Raw genomic sequence first — 8,576 nt, forward strand, 5'->3', positions numbered from 1 at the left:
TTCTTTGTCCACATAATGACATGAGCCACTTCTGAAGCACTGAATCAGAATTAAAAGGCCAATTCTTTCAATGTGATTGGACCAATACGGTTCTCATTTCTCCTGAATATTAACACAGGAACTTGGCTGTCCTTAATAGAATGCTTATTTACGTATTAACAAAGCTATATATTTGTAGCACTTTTGGGGTAGTCAACACAAGAGGAAACAAGTGTTTATGAACTCAGGTTAAAACTTCATGTGTGATGAACTGAGAAGTCCAAAAAACGTGTAGGAAAGTTTCAGTGTTTCCATTTGTTGAAAGAAAATATTTGGGTGGTTCCATTACTGGTAATAATTTGTAACATGCATACATTCGAATAATTGAGAGAAGTGAAATATTTAACATAGAATGAAGGAGTCTTGATATTTGTCTTTCTGTTCAAGTTAGAAACTGCCAAACCAAGAGGAGTCTATTGGATTACTTGTAAAATATCAGTGGCATCTGTCAATATTTCTTGTGATTATATTACAGAGGGTCGTTATTGTGCTTGTTACAGCCTTAGAGGTACAATTTTTACATTTAATTTTCAATACATTTCCCCCAACAAATTTTTGTTTTTTTTTTAAATCTTATTACTCTGATATGAAATTTAAAATCTAGTCAATAATACTCCTAAAAAACCCGATCAGATGAAAATAAGCTGGAGACATAGAGTGGTCAGGATTGTGAAAAGATTTTTAAAAAAATAAGTATATCTTAGGTTCCTCTGCAATGCATTATTAATGTTTTACTAAAGCCAATTTACAGTGTTATACACAGTCTTAATTATTATATAGTTACAGTGAGTTGAAATATTTAAAACTTTATTCACAAAAAGATGTCCAAGTTGTTTTTAAGGATGTGGAAAAGAACCCATTTTTCACTTTTTTTAGGTTTTTTCTTTCAAATTTTCATTAAATTTTTTATCAAGAAGCTATCAGATTTAAAGTGACAAATTTCAATAACTTTCTATACATTTTCATAGCATTTTGATAAATTTTCAATGTTACAACAAGTTTTTCAAAGAAAGGGAAAAAAAAGAATAATTCTTCACAATTATTTTTATTTGGAAGACAGGGAATTTTTTAACGCAAATATAGTTTGCTTAAAAACATAATTGACCAGTGCTCTGTAACTTGTGATAAAAACTATAAAAAATTATGAAGGTTGTTTCAGGTGTCAAGACTTTAATCAATAAATTAAGGTCAAGGTAATGGAGATTTCAGACATGAGAGTTAAAAAAGAAAACAAAAAAATCTTACAACAGAGAAATATTTACATATGTGAAACTAAAACATTTTTGTCAAAAGAAGTAGAAAAAATACACAGAATTAGTTCAAGAAAAGAGTTGCTAGCAGAATGGTAAAGGCTGGTTTGATAATGTGAACATATTATTAAAATAGTAAGGAGAAAGAAGGAACTTTTTGAAAGGGAGATATTAAGACCTGAAACTATGAAAGTATATTGCCCCTAAAAATCATCTGCCCCTCAAAGGGGCAAAAATTATATAGAAACAGTTACATGGTGTGTTTCGATATTGACGTATTTCTTAAATGTTAAATATTACCTCAGTACTTGAATTAAATAGGTAGAAATTATTTTTTTTTTCCCTTTTGTAAATTGACGGGTTAAACTAAAAACCCACTTTACCCAGTTAACAAATAAATTCTGTCAGGAATCAAGAAATTCTGGTTCTTGCTTCTTCACTGGGAAATCTTTATCACTTTTTGCCCTCAACCTTTTAGTGCCAGCTCCACTTAGATATCACAGCTTACTTCTCCTTGGTAAATTGTTTACAGAATTTAAAATATAATGGGACATGTAGGTTAAGGTGTTATACAGTGCAGTGGTTTTGAGCCACAGACATGAACTTCTAAGGATTATGTGAAAAACAAGAGAGAAGAGCGATCTCTAGCTGTGAGCAAGCATCAGTGTGCTGTGTGAGGGGCTGCTCCTCTTTAGAAAATGTTCAGGAGTCTGCCAACAGAAAAATTCCAAAAATTCTAGAAAAGGTTATTTTATACATATACATGCGCCTAACGTATGTGTGTGTATATGTATACTGCCTGTACAATGAAGCGTGATTATTTCAAGGTCTTACACACTCAACTTTTTCGGTTCTGAGTATACTGGCACCATGCCAGTGCAGCCATTCTTATATGCAGATTGGTGGCTTCTTGCCTTGCCTTGTACATTAGACCGCATTGCCAGCCTTCTGTTGGAATGGTTGTGGGAGAGGAGAAATATGAAAAGGTCTCTTCTCTATTGCTGCAGAAGTTGGTGGGCCTTTCAGTATGTTCACTTTCACATTTTATGCTGCTACCAGTGCTCTGACTCATGGGTAAGCATACCTAAAGGTTTCCATGTTCCTGTACACTTAATATTCTTCCGTGACTCAGCCTGATTTCAGAATTCGACTTGGGTTGGCCAAGGAGTTGGACTACGAGCTGGACTAGGTCCATACAGCTTGCTCCTTGTGGGATATGACAGAGAGCTTCATGGAGTCTCAGAAAAATCTGGGAGATATTGTTTCTGCGAAATGATGAGACAGAGATTTTACTTTCTTTATGCTGGCAGAACACTGTGGGAAACATTGGCAGTAACAGTCTAGCTGAGCATTCGTTTCAAGGTTCTCAGAATAGCCTCCCCCTCTTTTTCTTTTTTTATTCTTTTTAATGAGATGTTGCCTTGATAATGACTATCAAAATTGTAAATCCGTTGTAATTCTGTGGACTACATTGCAAATGAATATTAATCATCATTGTAACAGAAGTAATATTCAAGTGGCTGGACCTCAAACTATAGCAATCAACAGGGACTTATTTTTGTATTTTTTTGAATTATAGAGAGAAATGCAAATTAAGAATTACCTTCATAACAAAAAACACAATAAGTGCACATTTACCTTATTTTTTCTGTCTTGACCTTTGCAATTTTAATGTATTGTCCTTTCATATAAAATCTTTTCAAATACATTTAACTACATTATTAGCTTTGCTACAAGGGTTTCCCTTCAAACTGCACAAGCTCTTGGCTTGATATCTCTATATGGGCAATGTTTAAATTCTTTATGAATGCTGTGTTTAAATTCTTAAAGGAAGCCCTCACATTCACAGAGGATAAGATAGTTTTTTCAGAAGTTGGACAGCCGAGGGACAACCATAAAATTTTTGTAGATTGTCAATGCTCAGAGCCAGCTCTGGGCTCAATCCTAGCTCTAACTGAAGTGAAACTCCCTTCACTTCTACAGGATCTTTTAGTTAAGAAAGAAAAAACAAAGACAGCAATGCAGAGTTATTTTTTTAGCATTGTAGTCTTACAGGCAGCATGGAGGATCTCCTGGCTCCAGCAGGTAAAATGCATTTGTCTATTGAGGTTTTTCAATGTTAAAGTATGGGCTATAGCCCAGAGGATTAAATTCTCTGATGGAAAGGTGATAGCCCACATGTAGGAAAAGAGCAACAAAGACAGAAGATCTAAGGATTAGGAAAGACAGGGGCAAAGACTGGAGGATGGAAGGAAGACAGGAAGATGCACCTGCAAGGGTGAATTTCATGGAATGGTTTGGATTGGAAGAGATCTTTAAAAACTATCCAGTCCAAACCCCCTGCAGTGATAAACCATCACGTTGATCAAAGTCCCACCCAGCTTGGCCTTGAGCACTCCCAATGATGAGGCATCCACATGTTCTTTGGGCAACCCTTTCCATTGTCTGGCCAAGCTTATTGTGAACAATATTCCTTATAAAGAATTGGAAAATTCAACACAGAGTAGTATCACCTCACTTCACCTCAGGCAATTGTGATGTAGATGTCTTTCTGTTGCCTAATAGGAGGAGTGTAATTCTTTTTAGGATCAGAGGAAGGAAAGATGCACTTTTGGGGTGTGATTTGCCAGACATACTTTACTCTTCTGGTTTAATTTCTCTAGGCTTGTTCTTTTCCACTGACTTTACAGGATTTAGCTGTCTACTTACTTGACACCAACCCCTGATCAGATGAATCCCACACAATGCCAGAACTCTTATGAGACTTTCTTCCCACCCTAAAGTCCCAAAGAAGGGATATTGCGGTTTGAAATACCACCTGGCCCTTAAAGAGATTTCCTTTTCAGTGACAGTAACCTAGCATGGACTGGCCCAGTAATTCTGAAAAAAAAATTAAAAAAAAATCCAGTTTTATTGGTAAGTTCATACAAGGACATGGCAAAAAGACACAAATATGCCTTGACTTGTTTTCAATCTCTATTTAATCTTTAAATAAAAATTATTTAGAAGCATTTAGAAGGATAAGCATGAATTATTTCTAAAAATTTGAAGCACTCAAAAAAAGCAGAGTTAAAACAATTCAGTGGATATCTTGCCTTTATTAATAGCCGGATGAATTTGTTCCACTATTTTGGGACTCCTAGAGCCCATTGAATTTCACTTTTGAAAGAAACAAATCTCTTCTGAAACTGAGGATTTGTTTCTTGAATAAGGATAGAAACTGGAGTAGTGACTAAGTGTGAGCGGATGAGGGACAGAAGAACCAATTCATTCTGCAGCTGGGCTGAGAATTTTCAAGGGCACGATTTTCTATCTGCTGAGATGCTGACGTGCATAAAACCTGGAGAAACTTCTAGAGATGTTTCTGCTTCAAAAACGGAATTTAGCCTGAATTTAGCTCAATTTCACCACCTAATTTGTGCTTAAAATGTGCATAATGAATGTGTTCTTCTAAAATAAAAATCTTAATTTCTCCATACAGTCAATGAAGAGAAGCAGGCACTACTGAAAGACTGCAGAATTGGTCCTGTCTTCTGCTTTGGTGATATTCAGGGTTACCCGCCTCTCTTCCCTGACCAGGGAAATTATTATAAGACTCACTTTTTTGATTTCTAAGTCATAGCCAAAAGGTAGAGGCCTAGCATTCACGGACTGGATGACATCCCTAATTATTAGCCTAATTATTAGGTTTTGACTCCACCTGGATCAAAAGCAAACACGGAAGAGAGGATTCATGCTCAATTAAAATTTGTCAGGAGGTGTGTCATTTCCCAGCCTCTAGTGGAGGCCCATTTTTTTCTTAAATGAAATTCTTAATTTGTTTTCAAAATCAGGTTCATGCATTGAAAACAGAGGAAGTTGAAATTGCTAAGCTTTAAAGGATTGCCTTAGCAGAGAGCTTTGGAAATTATGAAGAGCAATACTGAGCACTCTTTTACTTTGAAGCACTTCATAAATATCCACTGACCGATCCTCTTCACTGTTCCCTTGCCAGAGAAGAGCCATGAGTGAGAGAGAAAGCTGTCACAAGATGCTGTGAAAACTGGGAATTCAAGCCAAAGCTTTCATTAGAATTTGTAGGCTGCTCTGGTGCTTTGTGCATATTTTTTTTAAAAAAATATCTCTTCCTTTCTGTCTCTGCATTTGAAAAAGCTAAATTGTGATTCAGGAGAAAGGTGAGAACTTCTATTAGCAGGGTTAGACCCTTGTGAAGGTTTATGCAAATATCCCGTGAAACTTTATATATAATGGATAGTCATGGGGCACTTTTGCAGCAGTCTCAGCATGCCAATATGTGTCAGCCCAGCTGAATGATTATTTCTTTGTAGACTTAAATTTCCATTTAAAAATTATCATCAGAACAGGCTAATATATTTCACTCCAACTGGTCATTTAAATGCTAAAGATCATGTCCATGGAGAACTGTTATGGAGTGTTTTGCTTTATTTCAATGCATATGCTCAGCAATTTTGATGTTGAATGTTGTTGAGTAACTGAAAATTTCTAGCTCAATCTTTAGTATTTATTTATCTCCTCCCTCAAGTTTCCAGTGTGTATGCATTCATTGAATTGTTTTCAGGTATGGATCAGTATAAACTCACATCTGTTGGAGTCAGAGTTCAGCCTACCCCTTCTTACTCTTCAATCCAGTTGTTTTATAGCGAGCAATAGTACCAGAGTCTCAGGACCTTCATGAAATACAGCAAAACTGAGTGCACAGATAATCACTGCTGCAAAAATCAGTCTGTTAATGTTTGGAGTCATAAATACATAGTCTGGGACTTGTTTAGCTACAACTCACTCTTCTCTGGTTTGTCTTTTCCATCACATGTGACTGCCCCAAGATTGTGCCTCTTGCTCTGTTTGTTCACGGTGTCCTTAATTTGCTGTCCTTTGAGTAACTTAAAGTGCCCTAAGCTACCGTCCAGACACTCCCAAATTTGCATGGTCACCTTTCCATGATCTGACTACTCTTGGTTTTTTTTGGCCTGTGTCTTCCATGAGTGTCTTTCCTCTCTATCCCTTTGCCCTTGCCATCAAGCAAAGCAACAGAATTGTCACAGTATCCGAACAAGGCAGTTACTTTCTACCATCCTCTGAAGTACAGTCAGTGGCTTTAGATTTTGTACTGGTTTTGACTGTGATAGAGTTAAATTTCTTTACGGTAGCTGGCATGGAGCTGTTTTCATTTTGTGCTGGGAACAGTATTGATAACACAGGCATATTTTTGTTATTTCTGAGCAGTGCTTACATAAAGTCAGGGCCTTTTCTGCTCCTCCCCCCAGCCCACCATCGAGGAGACTGAGCATGCACAAGGAGTTGGGAGGCGACCCGACTGGGACAACTGATCCCAACCGACCCAAGGGATATCCCACACTGTATGACGTCATGCTCTGCAATAAAACGCTGGGGAGCACACATGAAAAGCTGCCATTGCTCTGAGACTGGCTGGACATCAGTTGGTTGGTGATGAGCAGTTGCAGATGTTTTGATTCACCTGTTCTCATTGTTTCTTTTGTGGTTTTATTCTTCTTTTTCTCTTTTTGTTGTTTTCTTCCCTCTCCTTTTTTAATTATTAAACTGTTTTTATCTCAATACATGCATTCTTACACTTCTACGTTTCCTGTTCCCTCCCTGGTCCCACTGAGAGGGGATATGAGCGAGAAGCTGTGTGGTACTCAGCTGCCTACCAGGGTCAAACCATTGCAGATCTGTACAAATCCAGTCATTTGAGCTGCATTTTATGTGTGTGATGTGAGGTCTTGATTAAATGACCCAACAGAACTTTTCCCAGAATTCAAGTTTTTCCTTCATGAATTCATAGTGGGAATATGAAATATAGATCCCCTAGTTAGTTTGGGCTTTTTGATGGACAGAAGATACTTTGATGATTCTGGATAGGTGATGTACTCAATTCACACTGGTTTACAGTGGTTTACTGGTTTGCAGTCTTTCAGCATAATTCATACTTAAAATATTCCACAGGCCTATTCCTGCTCATTTTGAAATAAATTTAAAGCTCTCTGTCCCTTTAAAAGTACCGCATATAGCCACACATAGAGCTTCTTGTCGCTGTGAATATTCAGCTGATAGTGTTTGCTCCAGAAACTGTGAAGCCAGTGCAGGCATATATTCACAAATATAATCATCCTGTATTCACAAATATATTCAACAATTAATTCAATCATTGGGAATGGCAGATTGTCTTCACATGTTCATCCCAGTCAATTTTCTCATCCCTTTATATGAGAACTGTTATCCACCTTTCCAAACATGTTAGAGATGACAGAGTATTTAGTTTCAGAAGGAACAGCTGGAAATCTCCCAGTTTAAGTCCTACTCAAAGCAGGATTATCAAGAGCATCATGGTAAGGTCTCCCATGTCTTTGTCTTGCTAAGTCTTGAAAACATCTGGTGATGGGTATACAGCAACTACTCTGAATTGCCTTTTCAACTGCTGTACATCACTTCTAAGGAATGAAAAAAAAAAACAAAGAAGAAGAACAGAGTCCAATTTGAGCCTTCCAAGTTGCAACTTTTTGCTGTTACCTTTTATCATACCACCTTTTTATTCCTTGGGAAGATCTTATTTCTGATGTACTTTAATTCCATTTTCAATATGGGAAGATCTTATTTCTGATGTACTTTAATTCCATTTTCAATACCTACAGACAGCTCTTAGATGGTCACTTGATCTCCTCTTTGCCAGACTAAATAAGCCTAACTCTCAACCACTCCTCAGAAGCCATGTGCTTAGACCCCTCCCTAACTTGGCAACCTTTTGCTGGGCCCTTTTCATTTTTTTAACCTTGAATGGGGTTTAGCTCCAGGTATTGGCAAACTTCCTTGGATGATTGCTCTGGTGCAGGCTGGTGCCTTTGTCCTGCACAAGAGAGAAAGTTACTGACTGACTGTTGGCTCTCATCGCATCCTCTTCCTAACTTAGGTTCTAATCTGAAGGGCAGGAGTTACCCTCTGTTTGCCACAATTTGCAAGCTTTCCGAGTATGTCCCCTTGCTCCTGTGTTGTTTTGGTGAAGGCAATAGCACTAGCAAGAGCAAAAAGTTGTGACTCATGGTATATCGCCACCATTTACGGGCCTCTTTTTCATCCCTCAGTACCTCTGGCCCTCCCTTGGCATGCTCATTGCCATGCTAAGTGCCTCCCTCCTGGTTTTGTGCATCTTATTTGAGGTGATTTTAGCCATCGGTAATACTTAGCCACAGATAGCGGGGAAGCCTGATGTGAGCCTGCTCCACCTTTGCACGATGTCTTGAACCACTTTAC

The sequence above is a fragment of the Apaloderma vittatum genome, unplaced genomic scaffold (assembly GCF_000703405.1).
Source record: "Apaloderma vittatum isolate BGI_N311 unplaced genomic scaffold, ASM70340v1 scaffold1179, whole genome shotgun sequence".
Lineage (NCBI taxonomy): Eukaryota > Metazoa > Chordata > Aves > Trogoniformes > Trogonidae > Apaloderma > Apaloderma vittatum.